The sequence below is a fragment of the Balaenoptera ricei genome, chromosome 11, assembly GCF_028023285.1.
Source record: "Balaenoptera ricei isolate mBalRic1 chromosome 11, mBalRic1.hap2, whole genome shotgun sequence".
Lineage (NCBI taxonomy): Eukaryota > Metazoa > Chordata > Mammalia > Artiodactyla > Balaenopteridae > Balaenoptera > Balaenoptera ricei.
This window is the reverse complement of record NC_082649.1, coordinates 47,003,971-47,026,710: the sequence shown is the minus strand read 5'-3', so window position 1 is coordinate 47,026,710 and position 22,740 is coordinate 47,003,971. Positions and strand designations below refer to the sequence as shown.

The 22,740-nt window shown below is 39.0% G+C and overlaps 1 protein-coding gene and 1 pseudogene across 1 annotated transcript in view; both read right to left on the bottom strand.

Annotated features, from left to right (window-relative positions):
• Nucleotides 1-22,740, bottom strand: part of KHDRBS2 (KH RNA binding domain containing, signal transduction associated 2) — a 720,740-nt gene that overhangs the window by 324,532 nt on the left and 373,468 nt on the right. The gene's annotated exons all lie outside the window — the stretch shown is intronic.
• LOC132374055 (CAP-Gly domain-containing linker protein 3-like) lies at nt 3,998-5,619 on the bottom strand (annotated as a pseudogene).

Below are 22,740 nucleotides of genomic sequence, written 5' to 3'. Positions count from 1 at the left end.
CAGAGTACAGTAGTACAGTATCTTTATTTCAAGCCCAGGATGTCTGGAAGTAAGCGTAAAAACAGCAGTGATGTAGCTGTTACTTCTAAGAAGCGCCAAGTGATAATGATGGAAACAAAAGTTAAAATAATTGAGAGAGTGGAGTGAGGTGAAAAGTAAGTGTCGCTTCTTCTCATAACATGAATCATTCAACCATCAGCATAATTCTAAAGAACAAGAACAACATCATGGAACATGAGAAATCTGCTGTGCCGATGATGTCGACAATAATATTGAAGAAGTGTGGAAAAATGTTGGAGGAGATGGAGAAACTTCTCAGTGTGTGGATGCAGGATCAGGATCAGCATCCAGTCCTGCTCAGCTTAATGATGATTCAAGAGAAAGCTGAAAGCCTTTATGAAGACTTGAAAAAGAAACATGGCAAAGAATCAGAGGTACATCTTTTAATACTAGTCATGGCTGGTTTCATTGATTCAAGGCTAGAACCAACCTTCACAACGTATAAGTAAGTGGTGAGGGAGCAGGTACATATATGGTAGATGCCCAGGAATTTCCTGAAACGCTTTGAGAAATTATTGATGAAGGTGCATATTTACCCCAGCAGGTTCTTAAAGTGATGACACACGACTGTACTGGAAGAGGATGCCAGATGAAAGTTACATCTGTTAAGGAAGAAAAGTTGATGCCAGGCTATAAAGCAGCGAAGGATAGGCTAACTCTGTTGTTTGGTGGCAATGCTTCTGGCGATATGAAGCTGAAGCCTCTCTTAGTTTACCATTCAGAGAACCCAAGAGCCCTTAAAAACATACCCAATTGCTCTCTTCCTGTTGTGTGGAAGAGTAACCCCAAAGCCTGGGTTACACAGGCCATTTCCCAGGACTGGTTTTTCCACCAATTTATCCTGGAGGTAGAGAAATATTGCTTGGAGAAGGATGTCCCATTCAACATTCTTTTGTTGCTTGACGGTGCTCCGGGCCACCCCCCATTCATGGACAACTTTCATTCCAACGTCAAAGTAGTGCATCTGCCACCTAATACTACATCGCTCATCCAACTATGGACCAGGGAGTTAGAGCGACTTTCAAGAAATATGATTTACATCACACTTTTTGTCAAGCAGTAAAGGCAAGTGATGAATCAGGAACAACCTTGCAACAATTATGGAAGGACTATAACATCTACAAGGCCATAAAAAACATTGACATTGCTTGACGTGAGGTTACAGTCATCACCATGAATGGGGTTTGGAAGAACATTTGACCACAGTTTGTTCATGATTATCGTGGATTTGAGAAGATGGATAAGGATTCCAAAGAGGTCTTCAGCAATTCAGTGACCCTCAGAGAGAAGCTGGAGCTAGATCTGCAAGAGGATGACTTCACTGAACTCCTTGCTGTGCAACATGAGGAGGTTACTAATGAAGACCTGATGGAATTGGAGGTCGACAGAAAGGATGAAGAGAGACAACAGGTAGAAGAAGTAACTGAAGAACTGAAGAGATTCACAACACAGGAAATGGCAAGGGGATTTTCTTTATTTGAGGAGGCACTGTTAGTTTTTGAGGCACAGGACCTGAACGTAGAATGGTACACGAAGGTTGCAGCAGCCATTCAGAACACCATCCAGTGCTACAGTGTCATCTATGAGGAGAAAAAAAGAGCTACTACCCAGTGATAGCTACTACTATCATTACGTCATTTTTTCAAGAGGGCAGATAGAATTGAATCCAGCAAGGAACCAGAACCTGTGCCATCAACATCAGCCATGAGTGAAATTGCAGCTTGTCCTCCATCTCCTATTGCTGATGATCCTTCAGCTCTACCATCTCCCACCTCCTCTCCCTCTTCCATTCAGTAACTCTTCTTGCCTGTTCACTGGATGCCAGCCCCTGTATGCCAGCTATTGTACTATCTACTGAACTTTTTAAGGTACTATACTGTAAGATTGAAAATGTTTTATTTTATGTTTGTTTGTTTACATATTATTTGTGTGAAAATATTATAAACCTGTCACAGTACAGTACTATATAGCTGACTGTGTTAGCTGGGTACCTAGGCTAAATTTATTGGACTTATAAACAAATTGGACTTACACTTTCAGAGTGGAACTGGTTCATATGTAGGGAACTTACTGTAATTTAATACTTTGGCATATAATATATACCTTAATTTACAAGTATGAAAAATGAACTCTTGGTTAACACAGAACTGATGATAGTTATTGGTACTGATACATTGACCTAAGGGGCCCAAATTCTTAACAAAGAAATCATCATGATAAGGATATGTTTAAAGGAGAGTGCAAATTCTGTGCATGAATAAGGTTGATAGAGCATGGACTACATGGGTGATTTTTATCAATAATCTTGCAATTCCAGTCCTTCCCTGGACATGAAAAATTTATATATTCAAGAGAGTAAAGCATCTAACCAGCTGGAGTTTTAAAAGTGCCTAAAGAAGTTTTCTTAAAATAAATCACCCATTTACTTATTAAATGTATTTTATTTATTTATTTATTTTTTGCCACAGAAACGTCTTTATTGAAGAGAGTAGGGGTCATGCTGAGTTTGGAGACATGCGTGAAGGGACAGTCGTGAGCTGTCCTTGGTTTCAGGGTCTGCCCTGGACCCCCTAGGTCTTCAGGATCTCCATCAGGCTCTTAGTCTGGCCAGGGTGCTGTGAGGTGCTTCAGGGCCAGTAACTTAGGTTTGGTGTTTTGGACCTGTGACCAGAATGTACATTGAAATGGGGGGCCCAGGATTTGGGATCCCCTCAAGGCCTTGGTGCCCCTCATGTATTAAAGACGTAGGCTTGAAGATCGGGGGCATTGCGGCTGGGGCTCTTGGAATTTTGGTGTCTAAAGATCCATGGACTCACGGCATTGAAGTCCTCTAGTTTCCAGGGATGAGAATTCCTTTTTGTTGTCCCCTAGTGCCTATGAATAGGGTTTGAGGTGCCCCGGGGGCCCGGGATGCATAACCGGACCACAGTCTCCTCCATCCCAGGCACAAGGACCTCCATGACTGGGGTTTCCTAGAGGCTTGGATTTTTTAAAATTTGGGATTCCTGGGGGATTTGGGGTTTCCATGATTTGGGGGTCCTGGGAATTAGGGTTTTGGAGTCTCCTAGGGGCTGTAGGACCTGGGGACACAGAAAAGTCTGGGACATGTACTCTGGGGTTTGGGATCCTCAGAGTCCTAGAATGGGGTCTCCAAATTTTGGGGTCCCCCAAAGGGGGAAATAATTACTTAAAAAATAGAGAATTTTCTGGGAGCCTGGCCAGCACAGGTGCTGTGGGCTGCATGGGGTGGACTTCATACAAGGTACTGGGGGTTTCTTGAGGGTGCAGAGGACAGGAAGACTTGGGAGTCCTGTAATTAGCACTTCCAGGGGCTGTTTTGGTGCCTGTAAATTGGAGGTGACAGTGGGCTGGTTAATGTAGGTCTCTTCTTGAGGGGTAAGAGCAGGGTGTTTTGTTAATGGAGGGAGTCTCTGATTGAAGTGTAAGGGTTTGGGGGTGACTGTGGGGGTCAAAATATCTTGAGGGGACTAATGTTAAATGTGGGTCTGTTACTCTGTTGCTCTGGGGGTGTTTCTTTCAAGGGTACTTGATGGGGGCGTGGGGGGAAGCCTTGTTTATAGGGAAGTGTTCTGATCCAGTGACTCAGGAATGTTCTGCTGTAGAGCATTATGTAGAGAAAGTTACCATCATTTGGGGTGATGTGGAAATCTGTTATTGGGGGGTCTGATCTGAGGGGTTGGGACTAGCCTAAAGGTACTACACTCAGGGAATCCCTTTCTGGGTAACATAGGGTCTATATTTGGGGGGTTATCATGGGGGAATCTGTTAATAATGGGGCCTTAGTGATCGAGGGCTGGCTAATGGGGTCTCCCTTCTGGATATGTTACTGGGAAACTCTATCTCAAGTGACTAGGGGGCTCCTTGTGTCAGGAGATGCTAGAGGGGGCTCTGTGTCTCTGTGGAATGTCCAGAGCCTCTAAGATTGCATCTCTGCCCTCAGGATCCAGGGAAACCAGCAGCAGAAGAGCAACCTGGAGATGGAGCTCTCTGATGCGATGTCCTTTGGAGTCCAGACTGTTGTGAAGGTGTTTTGGTCTGCATCATTGTCATTTGATTCACTTTTGGTTCCGACACTATGCCCGGGGGATCAGTGGATCCACCAGTCCTCTGAATTCCAGATGCTGGTGCAAAGACTCTATGCTGAGGGGGGCAGGTGAAGTACCAGACAACGAAGACAGAGCCATCGTGCTTGCTGATGGTCTAGCTGGATGCCATACCAGTAACCTGGGACAAAGTCTGGCTTCCTGCAGAAGCGCACAATCCCTTGCTTCTGGCCTGTGATGAGGACTTGGTCTCCAGCCTCAGCCTTGGCTCCCTCACGCTGCTGCAGGCCATCCAGACTCAGGGCTGATGGGGGCCTCTTCTTACTTTTGTGTTCCCTGAGGTCTTTGCCAGTGACTTGGGAGAAGTCCATCCAGGGAGTCCGAGGTGTGGAGGTGATGGATGAGGAAGGTGCGCCCACTGCATTGGAGATATTGGACAAAGAGGCAAAGAGACCCTGCTTGGGAGGGCAGATGAAGTACCAGACACTCCCAACACTGCCATCATTCTTGCCCTCAGGTTCATCAAGCTGCATGCCCACCCACTGGCCATTGGCGAACTCTGAGGTCCCGCAGAACCGCAGCTGCGGGTCTTCTGGCCATCCAGTAGCACGCAGTCTCCCAGGTGCAGGCCCAGTGTGCTGAGCATGGCATTGCCTGGGACGTTGTCATAGTTAGGTAGCGTGACCCTAGGGAGGGCACAGGAGAATGGCACAGCCTCCTCCAGTAGCGTGCACAGCTCCTTGGCCACCAGCGCCCCTCGGCCTTGTCCAGGGATATGTCCATGGGACAACTCCTCTGGGACCACCTCCGCTGGCACGGGTCCCTTTCGGTTCTGAAGCACCGGGTTGGCGCCATGTTCCAACAAATTATTTGGCCGCACCCAGGCATGGGTTGGAAGCAGCGATGTGCAGGGCTGAGCCGTGGCTGAAGTCACTGCACTTGGAGCTCACCACTCGGGGCCGTACACCCTTCAGTAGCATGTGCACGAGACCGGGCACGTCGAAATAGGCTGAGTAGTGAAGTATGTTCATGTTGGTCCAGCAGCTGCGCAGGGTCACGTCTGCGCCCAGCGCCAGCAGCTGCTGCAAGAGGCGCACAGCCACCGCGGGGAGCTCGACTCCGTGGGCCCCAGCCTTGCACGTATAATGGAGCAATGTCATGTTAGGTCAACCCATCAGGTGTCAGCCTCGTCGCAGAATCTCATTGCCAATGACATCGATCTTGTACTGGACTTGGGGCACCCACTGGTGCACAGTGGCGAACAACTCAGCAATGGTGGTCTGCGGGTCAAACAGAATCTCTTGAAAGGCAGGGTCGTTGGGGTCAAAGAAGGTGAAGGCGTAGTCCTGGGGGTGGGGGGCTGGTGCTGAGGAGTAGGCTTCTGCCAGCGCTCCTGGGTGGGGCTGGGGGGCTCTGGGACAGGCTCATAGTCCTCCTCGTCTTCTTCCTCCGCCCTGAGCTGTGGGGCCATGGGGGTGGGACCTGTCTTAGTCATGGTCCTTGGTGGCCCTAAAGGGGCAGGTGCAGAGTTGGGGGTGGCCTTCAGGCAAATCCTCGGGTGAATGGGGCTGAAGACCAAAGCTGAAACCGGGGAAACTGGAGTAACTGGGTGTCAGTGTCTGGGGAAGTGATGGGGAAGAAAGAGACAGAGAGAAGGGGACGAGGCACAGATGCAGATGGGAGATGGGGTGGAGAGGGCTATTCAATGTATTTTTGAGCAGCAAGTAGTGCCAGGCACTGAGGTAAGTGCTGAGGACACAGTACAGAAAAGGCCCGAACCAGTGGAGCATAAGTGAGTGTAGATACTGCATCCCTATACTTGTTCAGGAAATGTTAGATAGAGCAAGCAACTTTCAGCAACATACCTGGGCAAGGACAGAGGCCTTCTTAAAACCCTCTGAGTCACTGTTCACCCAATTCAACTTTGATTCCTTCTGTTGGTTTAAAAAAATGTTTATTGCCAATATTATGCTAATGTTTTAGTGGCTGCTTCTCTTTTGTTATATTTACTAGTTTGTTTCATTTTTATATTCTGCATATAAGTGATATCATACAGTATTTGTCTTTCTCTGTCTGACTTATCTCACTAAACGTAATACTGTCCAAGTCCATCCACGTTGCATGTATATTTTCAACTAGTGTTTTTGTTACTTTTGGATATGTGCCCAGGAGTGGAATTGCTAGATCATATGGTAGCTCTATTTTTAGTTTTTTGAGAAACCTCCATACTGTTTTTTCCACAGTGGCTGCACCAATTTACATTCCCACCAACAGTGTACAAGGGTTCCCTTTTCTCCACATCATCGCCAACATTTGTTATTTGTGTTCTTTCTGATGATAGCCATTCTGACAGGTGTGAGGTTATATCTCATGGTGGTTTTGATTTGCATTTCCCTGAAGATGAATGATGTTGATTATCTTTTCATGTGCCTGTTGACCATCTGTATGTCTTCTTTGGAAAAATGTCTATTCAGTTCTTCTGCCCATTTTTTAATCTGGTTGTTTGTTTTCTTGTTGTAGAGTTGTATGAGTTGTTTAAGTATTTTGGATATTAACCCTTTATTTGTCATATCATTTGCAAATATTTTCTACCATTCAGTAGGTTTTTGTTTTTGTGGCTGCTACTTTAAAATTTTGTTTTATTAAAAAAAGTTGAACTCTAAAATGAAAAAAAATATTAACTGAGGAAAGCTATGTAAATATCTCATGAGAAAATCTCTCCTAGAACTTCTCCTTTGTTTTCTCCCAAATGAAAATGCTGTGATGATTTCTTCCGAGTTATCTTTTAGTCAGGAAACAACAACCCACTCAGTCATGATAATTTTTTAAAAGTTATTTGAAAAGAGTATAAAATATGCTTTGCCTGCCTTTTGAAAAAATGTTATACTTTTATTGGGCTTTCAGCTTCTAGCTACCTCCACTATAATCACAAAAACTCGTTGCATAGTATTCTTCCTGAATATTTAATCATATTAGAATAGAGTAGTCCTTAAACATAATTAAAGTGCTACTTTTTCAAACACTGTATTAGAGGCGAGCAGAATTGTTTGCCAGATGGGAAAGGTGAATCTGGCACAGAAGATGAGCAAAGGTAAGCTGGAATGAGAGTATCCAGCTACGGTGAAGGATGCTGAGTGAAAATTCCAGCTACTGAATACTTAAGAAAGGAAAAGAAGAGACAGTTGATAAAAAACTTTAGTTCCGTGGTCAGTAACTGAAGAAATGGACTTGTTGTGGTATATGAGTGCAACACAGTAAAAGAAGTATTTGAAAAAAATATGTCAAAATATGATGTGAAAGTTTCTAAGTAGCCTCGTGAAATAAATCAGAATTGCAAAGTGAAAGAACACAGATTTAGAGTTTGAAGACCTGGGTGCTGTCCTATATTCCTTTCCTTGCTTCATTGTTTTTGCCTCAATGGGAACTGCCTGTTGGATTGTTCAGCTGGGTTTCCCTTTCTCAATTTGGTAAGGTCTTTCAAATGGATGGTAAATGGTGTTTGCTTATCTGCAAGGTGGATTTTTTTCAGCATTCAAGAAGTTCTTGTGCTGGAGCCTCTTTGTCAGGGGCAAACCTCTAAGCAAGGAAGACTTGGATTGCTCTGGTGGGCATGCAGTGGGTGGCAGGCTGGGCTGACCCTTTGAAGGGGGAACGGGACATCTCTCTGTTCTCAGGCTTCCCCCAGGACTCAATCCCACAGGACATCTGTATAGCTATCCTCAAGGGCACTAGAGTCAACTGCATCAGGCAGCCCCTCTCTCCTTCCTCCACAAAATGAACATACACAGCAAGTAGTCAGAGTCAATCCAATTCTGCATGTTGCTGAAGGGATTCACTGCAGGAAGCCACCAGATCCTCTCAGCCATCAGGGCATTGATGGTCCTTTTCTAAGGCTCCTTTCAGTGCTTGGATTTCCACCCTCCCTAACGCTGCATCTCAAAAGTTAAAAGTATTGCCTACTTTCTTGGAATCACGTCCAACATCAGGTAGCTTAAGACCCTTCAGCCTCCCTACCAAGATGCTTGTGTCTGTCAAGTCCTTTCAACAAAAACATGGAAGAAGCATTGGGTTGGCCAAAAAGTTCATTTGGGTTTTTCCGTAACATCTCAGGGAAAAACCCAAATGAACTTTTGGCCAACCCAGTAGTATCAAGAATTGGCTTTCAGGTCATAATTTTTCCCCAGCCCCCTTCACCACTCATTTAAAACATTTATTCTGCAAACGCTGGTTGGGAGAAGGTAAACATTTAATTGTCCTATAAGAAAATGCTCTAGGATCCATTAGCATTAAGTCTGTTCTCTGTGATGAAGGTTATCCTTTGATTTGTTTTTATCCCAATGAGAGAAATTGTAGGCTCTCAAGAGGTGGAGATCAGCCAAAGGAACTTCAGTTTTCCTTTAGTACCTATGAAATGCAGGGTAAGGCAACACCTGGATACTATCTACAATGCTCCTGTCCTTTGCCTGAAAATGGGCTTTTTACTTTGTTCTAAAGATCCAGAGTACCAGCAAGGCTCATAGCACTCAGTGCTGGGGACAGAAGGCGGTTGTTTCTACTGAAACTGTACAAACATAATATGGCCAGGGCCAGGAAGAGAGCATTTGGCACTCTCTTACTGCTTTTCTCGGTGAAGAAATAGATTATTATTAAATATGTTAACATTATATAGATTAAATAATCAAATATGCTTATTTGTTATATATTTGTTCCAGGTTCTAAGAATACAGTAAACAAGAGAGCCCTCATTAAGCAGAAAGAGATTAAAAAAAAAAAAAAAAAAGCAAAGAAAGGAATAAACAAGCTCATTTCAGACAGTAATATGCTATGAAGAAAGGAATCAGGGCAACAGCACTGAGGGCCTGGGGAAGCAGGTTTAGAGGGGACGTCAGCCACAGTCTCTCTGAAGAGTTAACAAAGGACTGAGATCTGAATGAGAAGGAGCCTGGAGCACTGGTCTTCCAGGAGCCAGAACATAAGGCAATGAGCCAGGAAGGAGTTGAGACTTTTTAAGGGTCAGAGACAATGTCAGTGCATATATATCATGACTTTAGTGAACAGCAGAAAGAGTGATATTAGGTCAGATAAGCAGGCAGGGGCTGAATCATAGTGGTTCTTCTTGGCTTTATTCTAAACATAATAGAAGGCCTAGGTAGTATTTATCTGGACAGTGAAATAACCAGTTTTATATCTTAAAGGGAATATTAGGGACATAATAAGGAAAATAGATTAAAATGGAACTAGACTGGAAACGGGACAGGGTTGGGACAGTGTTGAGCAGTGCACGTACCAGTGTTGTCGTCTGTGCTGTCACAGTGAGAGGGGAGGAGAGTGAGCATGGACTCAAGGGTGATGCCTAGATTTCTGACTGTGCAAAGGATTTAATCGTGGTGTCATCACTGAGATGGGAAAGATAGTGAATGTGAGTTTCCTTCTTGTCTCTGTTCTTAAAAAGGAAAGCACCCTGCTTAAGAAAAAATTTAAAAAGACAAAGGACAAAGACAATCATAAAAAGGAAAATAAATACCTTTACATGAAGGTACCTAGGGATCAAAAATGGAGAGGTAGAAATTTGTTAGTTTGAGGTGAAAGAGAACAATCCAGGAAGATTTCCATGTATAAAGTGATGAAGCCATGACAGAAAATTGATAGGGTTAGGGAACAGCTAATAATCCAGTTTTCCTAAAGCATCACGTCTGAGGTGGACAGTAGACAGTGTGTGGATGGAACGCAGATTGGGACGCAGGGCTTGTGTTCTCAAGACAGTGAACACTCACAGAATGACCTCACCAAGCATCGGCTTTGGAGAGACACTCAGGTATGTGGACGAGGGATCGGAGTCAGGGGGATGCTACTTAGCTGTTCTACTAAAACCTGATCACGGTAAGATCTTTCATAGTCCAGACGTGAGACAAGAAAGGTTGAATGAGGGCAGAATTCAACTTTTGCTTTTAGCTAGTTTTTGTCCCTTTTAACAAGTCATTCCTGGCCTTGTTTTCACATCTGGAAAATGAATAGGTAGTTGCAATCCAACTTGTGGAAAATGAACAACTTGATTAAAAAATGGACAAAATATATGAAAGACACTACACAAAAGAAGATATACAGGTTGCAAAGAAGCATATGAAAAGGTGACCAACAACCTGTGCCATTAAGCAAATGGAAAGTAAAATAATGATATATGACCACACACTGATTAGAAAGGCAAAAATTCAAAACACTGACAACACCAAATGATAGCAAGGCTATGAAGCAGCAGAAACTCTTATTTATTGTTGGTGGGAATGCAAAATATGGTACAGCCACTTCAGAAGACAGTTTGGTAGTACCTTACAAAACTAAATATACTCATCGTACAATCCAGCAATCATGCTCCTTGGTATTTACCCAAAGAGGTTGAAAATTAGTACAAATGTTTAGAGAAGCTGTATTCATAATTACCAAAATTTGGAGGCAACAAAGAAGTCCTTCAGTGGGTGAATGGGTAAATAAACTGGTATATCCTGACAGTCGAATATTATTCAGCAATTAAAAATGGAGGTTCCTTTAAAAACTAAAAATAGAACTGCCATAAGACCCAGCAATCCCACTACTGAGCATATACCCTGAGAAAACCATAATTCAAAAAGAGTCATGTACCAAAATGTTCATTGCAGCTCTATTTACAATAGCCAGGACATGGAAGCAACCTAAGTGTCCATCATCGGATGAATGGATAAAGATGTGGCACATATATACAATGGAATATTACTCAGCCATAAAAAGAAATGAAATGGAGTTATTTGTAGTGAGGTGGATGGAGTTAGAGTCTGTCATACAGAGTGAAGTAAGTCAGAAAGAGAAAAACAAATACAGTATGCTAACACATATATATGGAATCTAAGGAAAAAAAAAAAAAAGGTCATGAAGAACCTAGTGGCAAGACGGGAATAAAGACACAGACTTACTAGAGAATGGACTTGAGGATATGAGGAGGGGGAAGGGTAAGCTGTGACAAAGTGAGAGAGCGGCATGGACATATATACACTACCAAACGTAAAATAGATAGCCAGTGGGAAGCAACCGCATAGCGCAGGGAGATCAGCTCTGTGCTTTGTGACCACCTAGAGGGGTGGCATAGGGAGAGTGGGAGGGAGGGAGATACAAGAGGGAAGAGATATGGGAACATATGTATATGTATAACTGATTCACTTTGTTATAAAGCAGAAACTAATACACCATTGTAAAGCAATTATACTCCAAGAAAGATGTTAAAAAAAACAAACAAAAAAAACTGTGCGCTATCAATCCATGAATAGACATGGAGTAAACTTAAATATATATTACTAAGTGAGACAAACCAATCTAAATAGATAGTATATGATTCCAATTATATGACATTCTGAAAAATGCAAAACTATGGAGACGGTAAAAGAATCAATTGTAGCCAAAGGCAGTGGGGAGGGAAGGATGAATAGATGGAGCACAGAGGATTTTTAGGGCAGTGAAACTGTTCTGTATGAAACAATAATGGTGGATACATGTCTTACTCATTCAGGCTGCTATCACAGAATACTGAGTGGCCTATAAACAACAGAAATTTATTTTTCACAGTTCTATAAGTTAAGTCCAAGATCAAGGAGCTGGCATATTCAATATCTGGTGAGGGCCTACTTCTTGGTTCATAGATAAGCTTCTTTTTCTGTGTCCTCAGATGGCAGAAGGGGTAAGGGATCTCTCTGAGGTCTCAAATAAGGGCTCAAATTTCATTTTATGAGGGCTCCACCCTCAAGATTTAATCACATCAAAGTCCCCTACCTCCTAATACCATCACCTTGGTGGTTAGGATTTCAACATATGGATTTTAGGGGGACTCTATAGGAGTACATGTCATTATGACTTTGTCAAAACTCTTAGAAAATATCCCCCACCAAAAGTGAGCCCTAATATAAACTATAGAATTTGTGTGATAATGATGCTTCAATGTAGGTTCATTAATTGTAACATCTGGTGGGGGAGGGTGACAATGGGTGAGGCTATGCTTGGGGGGTGGGGGCAGAAGGTGTATGGGAAATCTGTGTACCTTCCTCTCACTTTTGTTGTGAACCTAAAACTGCTGTAAAAAATAAAGTTTATTTACAAAGGCAACCAGGATATGGCATGATGCTATGAAATAAAGACCATTTTTATCAAATTGAAACAGCTCACGCAAGCTTAACAAATTCTGGTGCTAGATAAGTATGTCTTTGCTCATCAGAGGTAGGAAGTTGATAAAACCTCCTCTGTCTGGGCTGCCTGGTCCTAATCAAGGCTCCCCAGTGAGTGATGAGGGTGGAAGCTCTATTACCCCCATTTATAGACTCACGGGTTAAGTGATGAATGTGAGGCAAACCACAAGCAGGAATTTAGTGGTAGAAAACATTTTAAATGCCTCATATTTCTCATCTTTATCCCAGTTAATTACTCCTTTTTTATTTTCCTCTTGTCTGAGATCCTGTCAGACTAGGCCTACTCAGAAATTAAGCGTGCTGGAATCAAACGAGCACAGATTTCTGAATCAGAGCTCCAAGTCCCTTAGTCTACATACATTATTATAGGCTGTATGGGGGATGCCCTTCCAAATCCATGTGTTCTTTTAGAAAACAGAAAAGGCAGTCAAAGAATATCATTCTGCCCTTGTTGCTAAACTGGTATTATTGCTGTTGCTGTTGGTGGTGGTGATGAAGTTGAGTTTTTGACATGTGTGTAAAGTGTGTCACTGGTAGCTGTCTGATTAAGGAATTGAGACTAGGGAAGCAAATGTTTAGATAAATGTAGGCATCAGATAGGCAGCTTTCTAGGCCTAAAGACAGGCATTCTGAGCTCTAGTTTGGATTCTGTCTGTGTGGAATTACAAAAATCAATTTTCCTCTGTCTACTACCTATTTTTTTATCCCTAAGTGGAGTAACAGAAAACCTGACACCACTTCTGGAGATCTGAAGAAAACTCAAACTACTCTAGGTAGTGAGCCTCTAGGTAACCACATTTACATGCATGTGTGTCTGTTATGTCTGTTATGTGTACATTAGAAAGAGAACAAAAACTGAGGGCAAAGGATCAGGTAAAGGGAAAAGCAGAACATAGAGCAACCTGGTATTCATATGAAATATGTTATTGTGCAGAAAATTTAAAACATACAGAAGACATCTAAAGGAGTCAGGAGAGGGTTAGCAAAAGCAACAGAAGTGTGACTCAGGGCACAGAGAAATGGGGTTGAGTAGCTCACATTATAACAAAATGGGCGATAAATGACAGCATAGTCATTGTCGGTATGTTGGAAATTGACTTACAAAGCTTGATGAGATCTAAGTTCACAGTGTGAATAGATAAAACTGTTATGTCAAAACTATTCATGTAAACCACCTAGCTCATAAGATCTTTTTTTATCAATTCTTACGAACTGGCTAGTTTTGGCATAACTTCTATTTGTAAAATCATGACTACAACATGATCTTTTATTAATGTCACCCTTCTGAAAGGTAGTCTTTTGTCTAATTTCCTCATTTCAAATTATTTCCAGCCATGTTCACTGGCTTAAAATCTAACAAAGAATAACCATCAAATAGTCACACCTTTCCAAAGTTTGAAAACCACTGGCTTACGTATAAGATAAGAAGAAAAGACCTACCCTCTGTCTGCAGGAGCTGTAAGATCCAGTACTTTCACATGGGGCCCAGCACTGGCTGTTTCAGAGGATAAGGGGTGAAATATCACTTTAGTACCTTTTTCTCCCCTTTTACAATTCTAAGAGTAGTGTGAGAAAATCTATTTTTATGTATTTGACTTGGAATAAAAATAATTTCCTACTTTAAAAAAATAATACAAGATATCAAGAGCTTAAAGGAGATATAACACATGATTGTGGCATTACTGTACAATGGTAGGATTTAGGTTGTTTAATTTCATGATTAAAAAAAATTTAGGGGCCATGCCAATTTTCTGAAGAGTTAAGTTTTAAAACTGTGAGCAAAGAATAAAATTATCTGTATAGAACTCTGGAGACACTATGTCATGTAGCAATTATGAATGTGAATGTGTAGTCCCATTGCCTGGGTCAGATTCAGGCATTGGTGCTTATTATCTGTGTGGCTTAATGTAAGAGTTCAAGGTCATGAATTTTCTTATTGATAAAATGAAATTAACAATAGTAATAAACAAAACAGTATGGCTGGTTAGATGATTAAATAAATAAACATATGTAAATTGCTTAAGATAATGTCTCACACACAGGGAGCACAGGTTAAATGTTAGCTATTGTTTTTCCCATGCAGATTACAGGATCTCCAATTCTGATATATTACCTATTTGAAATCATCAGGCAAGTCTGTTATATCCACCTTATTTTCTTTGAAGAATTTTAGTTAAAAGAGAAATCTTCAAGTGTTAAATGTACATGAATACATTTTATCCCATAGTTTTCTAAAGTAGTAAAGACTCTCAGGAAAATACTAAATTATGAAATATGAAAAACTCGCTATTGACTATTTATCCTTGAAATGTTAAGGCCTTGGGTGAAAATGTGTTACAGGAAAACTCTGATTTGATGAATTAAGGAAGATTCAGGACCATGGATCAGTGTTGGGCTGCTTTATTTGTACAGTACATTTAACCAGCAGTCAAGTCTGAAGCCAGCTTTGACTGAATATCTGGAAAAGATATAATCCTAAAAAGTCTACAGCTAGAGCATATTTAGACTTAGTGATCATAATATCATTGGTATGAAATGAAGGTCTATGGAAGAACAATAAAACCAAAATACTGACTTTTAAAAGAAGATTTGGTAGAAAAGCAACTGGAAAGAGAAAAGTAAAATGCTTGTGACGAAATAGAATACTCATGTAAATCACTCCATAAAAGTAAAAATTAATAAAATATCAACATTTTATTCAGGGAGTGTGAGGAGGGACATTACCCATCTTAAAATCAGATAATTTTTAATATAAAAGAAAACTAAAAAGGCCAAAAAATTTTAAAGAAAACAAATACTTAAGACAAACGTTTTAAATTCAATTCATTTAGAAGAGATGTATAAATAAAGAAAACATAAGATATCAGTTCATTAGTTCAAATCAGTAGTCTCACTTTAAATTACATGGTAATATACTTGGTCAGTGAGCAACACAGGTCAAAGTTAGAGGATATGTTGAGGTTCTTCTAAATGTCCCTGCCATTTCTATTGCCTTACTTTCATAACAAACATTAAATTGTACCCATCTGCAAGTGTTCTTATATCATTTATCTACTAAGTAACTTCTCTTGCAATTCTATATAACAGTATATTCTATAAACTTCCCAAGTTTCATTACATACATATTAAAGTGGACTTCCTTATTGATTTTCTTTCAATATGTGTGTAAATATTTTAGCAAATTATATTGGACACTGATTGGCAACATTCTTGGGATTTTCAAATTGTTCTTAATTTTTTTTTAATTTTGAAAGCAATACTTGCTTAGTACAAAAAGTAATATGATACAAAGATAAGTAATGAAAAAGTTAATAACCTTTTCATGACATCTCTCCAGCACACCCTCCTGAAGGTTAAAAAAATAGGATGGTGTTTATTCTTTCACTTTTTTCACTGTTCTTTTATTTTTTCTATTAAAAAAAGGATTATAGTATTCATGTTGCTTGGCTAGCTCCTCTTTTAACTGAACAATATATCATGGCCAGTCCTCATGGTCATTGAGACAGAACTCACTCTTTCTAGTAGCTAATTATTTTTCCATAGAATATGTATAATTTACTGATACAGTTGACCTTTCTATTTATGGAAGTTTAAAAGCAGACTGCTGCTTTGTGACTACAACTATGATTATTATTTTATTACATGGTCTTTATGCTGAAGTTAGATTCTCTGAAAAGGATTATTGTGTCAAATGATGTGGATTTATTTTTATTGCCAGACTTTCCAAAATGGTTTGTATTAATTCACAGTTCTACTAACAGGATATTAAAGTGCTTATTCCCCATAACTTTGCTAACAATAGTAAGTCATCATTTTTTAATTTGCCATCTATATGGATAAAAAATTGTATCTCACGGTGAATATCTTCTTATTAGTCATCTGGATCTCCTTTCTGAATACCCTCTTCACTTTTCTATCAGTTTATTTGTAAATTTTAAGACTCTATTTGTAAGAACTTCTGTTTCAAAGCATGATGGGATAGCTGGGAGCAAATTTACCCTCCTGTCTGACAAAAACAAAAAAGTGGGAAATAATTTTCTAAAACTCCACCATTTTCAAAGTTGTGGAATGAAGGCAGCTCAGGATCATCATCTTTGAGTGATGGGAAACAAATGAGGTAAGCCCTTTGATTTACTGCCTTGAGAAAGTCTCCAAGCCATGACATAGGGAAGAAAAATTCAGGCAGAGCCCAGAAAACGTCCTGAGTTGCAGAGACATTGTTGAGGGTCCACAGAGACCAAGGTGGTTAGACAGAGTTCCCAGGAAAGAGTAATGAAGAGCTGCAAAATTAGACAACTCTGCAAATCTAAAGAGGATCCATTTTGAACATGCAACAGAGTCTTTTTCATTGCTTGTGTGAGAGGAAACTACCCAGGACCAAGAAAAAAGCAACACCAGAAAAGACTAGAAGAAGCTGTCAATGTTGCTCACAGGGGACCAGAAGTGGAGACCGATCAACTACACTGGAAAGCTTCTAAACATGGGGATGCTGGGTCGGGTGCTCAGAGGGTCTGTCATCAGTGTGGGGAATGACTAGCCCTGGATTAAACAACTCTCTGTCGTTGTCTGACAAATCTTAAAAGCAAGACACAGTAAGATCAATCTGTTTGCAAGTAACAACCACATTCCAGAATAAAGTTCAACAATATATAGTAATAAAAACATAAAAATTCACAATGTCTAGCAACAATCTAAAATTACCAGGCAAGCAAAGAAGCAATAAGATATGATCAATAATCAGGAGAAAAATCAATTAATTGAAACTGATCCAGAACTGTTACAAATGTTAGAATTAGCTGTCAAAGGTATTAAAATAGTTATTAAAACTATCCCATTTAATGAAACAGTTAAGTAGACCTAGTAGGGAGGCCTAAATTGAATTTCTAGAGATGAAAATCACAATGGGTGAAATGACAACTACACTGGATAGGATCATAAGAGATTAGATCATGCAGAAAAAAATGAATGAACTTGAAAACATAGCAACAGAAACTGTCTAAAATAAACACCAGAGATAAATAAGAATTAGAAAAAAATGAACAGAAAAAGAGAAAACATGAGTTACTAATATCAGAATCAAGAGAGGTAATATCAGTATAGATCTTACAGATATTAAACATAATAAGGAAATATTATGACCAACTTTATGGCAATAAATTCAACAACCTAGATAAAGTGGATAAATTCTTTGAAAGACAAAAGCTTCCAAAGTTCACTCAAGATGATATAGGTAATACAGATAATAATTTTTCTTCTCACAAAGAAAAATTCATTCTTGGATGACATCATTGATGAAATTAACCAAGTGTTTATGAAAGAAATATTACTAGTTTTCCCCAAAGTCTTTCAGAAATTTGAAGAGCATGGGATATTTGTCTGACCAAAAAATAAAGTAAACCTCAGCAAAATAAGAATAGAAGCAAACTTTCTTAACCTGATAAAAAAGATCTCTGTAAAACCTAAAACTAATATCATATTAATGATGAAAGACTGAATTATTCTGCCACAGATGAGGGAAAAGGCAAGTCTGCTCGCATCACTACTACCTAACACAATACTGGAAGTTCTGGCAAATGAAACAGGACAAGGAAAAAAAAAAAAGGCATCCAAATTGGATAAAATGCTTTTGTTCACAGATGACATATTTGTCTATGTAAGGAATCTAATGGAATTTACTAAAAAGTTAGTAGAAGCCATTAATGAACAAACTCAGGAATTCTGTAAGATATAAAATACATGTAAAATAAATTATATTTTATGTACTCACAATGAATAATTAGAAATTAAAAATATAAAAACATATCTTTTTTAATAGCATCAAAATATGAAATAGAGATACTCTTGTAAAAGATGGAAAAGACCTTTACATTGAAATTTATAAAGCTGATGAGAGAAATTAAGGAAAATCTAAATAAATGGAGAGATAAACCATGTCATGGGTTGGAAGGCTCAATAGTGTTACATGGTCAATTCTCCTCAAATTGGCTTATTTCTTTAATGAGATCTAATTTATAATGTCATTCTGGGGACAGTAAGTGGGCCATGGGGATAGGTGGGAGGAAGAGATTTTTTACAAAGAGCCGTAAGGAAACCTTTGGAGTGATGGAGATATTAATTATTTTGAGTGCAGTGATTGTTTCACAGATGTATACATATGCCAAAATATCAAATTGTCCACTTTAAGTAGGTACAAATTTTTTAACAATCATATAATATTTGATAAAAATTTTAGCTATTTCTTTTTTATTATGAATTTTAATCCTTAAACTGTAATGAACATTATAATTTTTGAAGTCTAACAATGGTCTTCAGATTTTATTTATGACATCTTTTATTTTATTGTTATATAGATAAATATTTCTAGTCAGATAAGCATCTTTTATTCATAAAATCTAGGACTCAAGTTGTATTAAAATGTCAAAAACTAGGTTATGTAAATATTATCTTATATTCTATTTAATATTTTTATGTTAATTTAGATTTTATTCAATTTAGAATTTATTAGTTTATTAATTTATTAATTCTAAGTAGATAAAGATATGTTAATTATACATCATTTATTATAAGTAATGGTTGCACAGAAATACATGTTAACTTAAAACGTGGAACATAATAGTTAAGCTTAATTATCCTTATACTTCTTTTTTTTTTAATCAATTAAATCATTTATTCAGTATTTATTGAGAGGCTCTAATGTATCAGTATAGGAATTCAGGAGTGAACTAAATTGACAAAAATCTTCGCCTGAAGTGAGCTAAAATTTTGGTGTTGGGGAGTGATGGGCAAAAAATAAAAAAGTAAAAAAACAATATTTGATGAAGTGCTGTATTAAATATTAAATATGTGATGATATTGCTATATTAAGAATATGTGGAGAGGCTGCGACAGTGAGAGGCCCATGCACCGCAATGAAGATTGGCCCCCGCTTGCCACAACTGGAGAAAGCCCTCGCACAGAAACGAAGACCTAACACAGCCAAAAATAAATAAATTAATTAATTAATTAAAAAAAAAAAAAGAATATGTGATGATATGTGCTATATGAAAAAATATAACAAGAAAAAGAACTAGAAAATGCTGGAGAAGGTGGTAGTGATCTCAATATTTAAACAGGGTCAACTCAGGAAAAGTCTTGTGAAGTTACTTGTGAGCTAAGACTTACGGGGGTGAATGGAGAGATCTGGGGGAAGAGCTTTAGGGAAGTGGAGAGAGCAAAGGCAGAGGTTTTGTGGTGGGTGTATGCCTGCCCTGTTTGTGAACGTCAGTAAAGCCAGTGTGGCTAGAGCTCTCAGTAAGCTAGGAGTCATTGGGGATTTTTAAACAGAAGAGTGCCAAGACATGACATATGATTCAAAAGGATCACTAGATGTGCTGTGCTGAGAATAGGTGATAAGTGGGATGGAGGCCCACAGAGGACTTGGCAGAGCAGTTAGAGGCTTGTTTACTGTAGCCTAGCAATATGGTACCCAGAAAAATCAGGCACATGGGAAAGAAGCCAAACAAGGAGGAACACCTCTTTCCATGTGTTCAATAGCACTCAGTGTTTTTCTGTATAATCGCAATTAGACCACTCTGCTGACCTCCATACTGGTAACTGGGTAGGGTGGTCATTAATAGAATGGACTAAATAAACCACGGCCATAATAGGGGCTTGGGTTTAAAACTGCTAATAGTAACATTAAGCCATTTAATCCTTTCACTTAAATTAACATCTTTTTTATAAAATGATGCCTCAAACAACATTCAGGCTTGTAATTGAGTTGGTTGATATTAATAAATACTTGCAAAATTAGTTCGGTAGAAGAGTGACCACTAAGATTTCCAACTAAAGGTAGAACAGTTGAATGGTGCTGCTTCACAGGTATGTGTTGTATGCAGTCGTTTGCAACATGCTTTAAATAACTACTTAACAGTGATTATGTCATCCAATTTACATTGTTATTTGTACAATCCATACTTTCTGAAAAGAGAAACAGGATTAAAAATTAGTGCCATTGAAGTGTTAAGGAATAATAACTAATTTGTAAAAATGTATTGAGCATGTATTATGTGCCAGTAGTGATGAGATTTCTTGCAGTTACAAAGATAAATATTATCTTTTCTTCAAGGAATTCATAGTTTTGTGGAGTAATAAAATTTCTAATAGGGATAAGCACATGAATATTACTCAGAATATTTAGTGAGCACTCACTGTGTGCTGGGCATTTTGTTTTGCATGTATTATATCTTCAATTTTACATACCTATAAAGTAGGCAGTAATGTTATTGCCATTTTAAGAATGAGAAAACTGACACAGATTAAATGACATGTCTATACACACAGGGAGTATAAATAATTATGAATTTTTTTTTCATATAGAAATAATTATAAAAAGTGTTTTGGTGTTATAAAAATGTACTGTGGGTTTATAGATGGAGGTCCAAGGGTATGCGGGAAGCATAGCAGAAAAAGAAAGTAATGTGTGGTTCTGATTCTGGGTGACAGAAAAGAGGCCACGTGACAAAAAGAACCATAAATGCAAAGGGACATGTATTTTTTTTTAAAAAAGAACTGTGTGAGAGGCATTAATCTTTGCTGGTATGGGGGTGGGTAAGCTTAGGAGGAACAGGGCCTGAGTTTGGTAAGTAGTTTGAAAGCAGATTGTGAAAGTACCTTTCTTAGGAATTTGAAACTGATCGTGTAGACAGGGGAATTTCTAAGAGTTTTAAAGTAGAATACAAGTGCTTTAGAAAGACAGTGCAGTGAAAGGGCATAGAATCCTCTCCTGAGTTAGTAACTGTATAATATGATGACAGTGGAAAGCAAACAAGGGAAAGTTTGGAGAACAAGTTTGGAAACACAAACCAGGAGACTGATGCCACCAGACAAAGGCTCAAGTCCAGATCTGTGCACTCAAGGGCTGCAGCAAACTCTGGTATGATCTGGGCCAGAGACCATCTTTGAGGGGTCTCATGAGGCAGCCAGGATTTGGGATTATTGGTCATGGAAATTCTTGGTTAAAGGTGGATGGGCACTGAGTCTGTGAGTTTGAAACTCAGGAGAGAGTTCGAAGCAAGATGTTTTGGTGTCATCAGCAAACTGGTGGGATCAGTCAGGAGAGTGAAGAATGTTGTACAGGAAAAACAGCTGGATTCTTCTTATTATTTTTTAAAGTCATCTCCCATGTCTGTATAATGGAAAGTTGTGGGACAGAATTTCAAGCCAGTCTCTGGCTTCCTGACTTCATTCATCACCTCCTTCATCCTTAGCATTCATCATCTTTTTCCAGGAGCAGTATCTACTTGACCCAATGTAGCTCAAAAGAAGCTGCCTAAGATTTGGAATATGATAGACTTTACATTACTGACTTTGTCATGAATAACTGGGCAAACAGGAAAATGTGCTTAAAGTTTAGAGAAAACAACAAGAAAAAGAACAACAAAAATAATAAAAATATAGCCTACCTTATAGAGTCTTTAGGAAGATAAGTAATAATAAACATAAAGCACTAAGTAGGCACATGAAAGGTCTGTAGACTTACTTTACAGTAAGCATAGAATAACTACTATATGCTAAATATTGAGGTTATAGTTACAAACAAGTCACCTTTTTTACCCCTAAGAAACATAAAAATCTCAATTATAAGCTGCTTTACAAAACATTAAAGAAGTTATATCAATTTTACTCATTAAAATTTGAGAATTATACTCAACTGGGTACTGACAACTTTAGAAGAGTACTGCCTGTTACTCAGAGTATTATAAAGAATAGAAAACATCTCCTTCTTTTAAGTCTCCAAGCCAACTATCTCAGGGCTATCGCATTTAAAAATAAATAGAATTATGACATTCTCCCACCTCAAAAGCAAAAGTTAAGAATTGTTTGCCCAAACTGCCCAATCTGTCCTGTTAACACTCTAACAATTTGGTGGTCCAAGGGTGACCGCATTCATAATCCATCACTTCGAAAACACAGGTTGATTCAACTCACAATAAATAGATGAAAATATGCTGTAAAGCATAAACTGTATGATGTGCATCTGTTGCTCAGATATGGAATAACACAAGGATGAGATATTTATTTCCTATATTACAGCTGAGTTTTGCAATTAGCTATAAAATTGTAGCATGTGATAGTTCTGTATCTACAAATAAAATAGGCTATGAGAGCAAATAATTATTAGGATTCGTTTCACAGATGTAGAGATTGACACCACTGACCTTTCCCCTCTGAGCTCTGCCCAATCTTGGATACTCCCTACACCAAGTGCTTTCCAGTATCAAAGGAGATGCTGGCAGGGTTCTACTCATTGCTTGCACAAGTGAGCAAACCATGTTCTTGTGTTTATCTCAGTGTATAAAATGCGAAAATTTCCACATAAAAATGGAAGTTTCCTATAGTAAACAATGTGATTGTTACCAATTTACATTTTG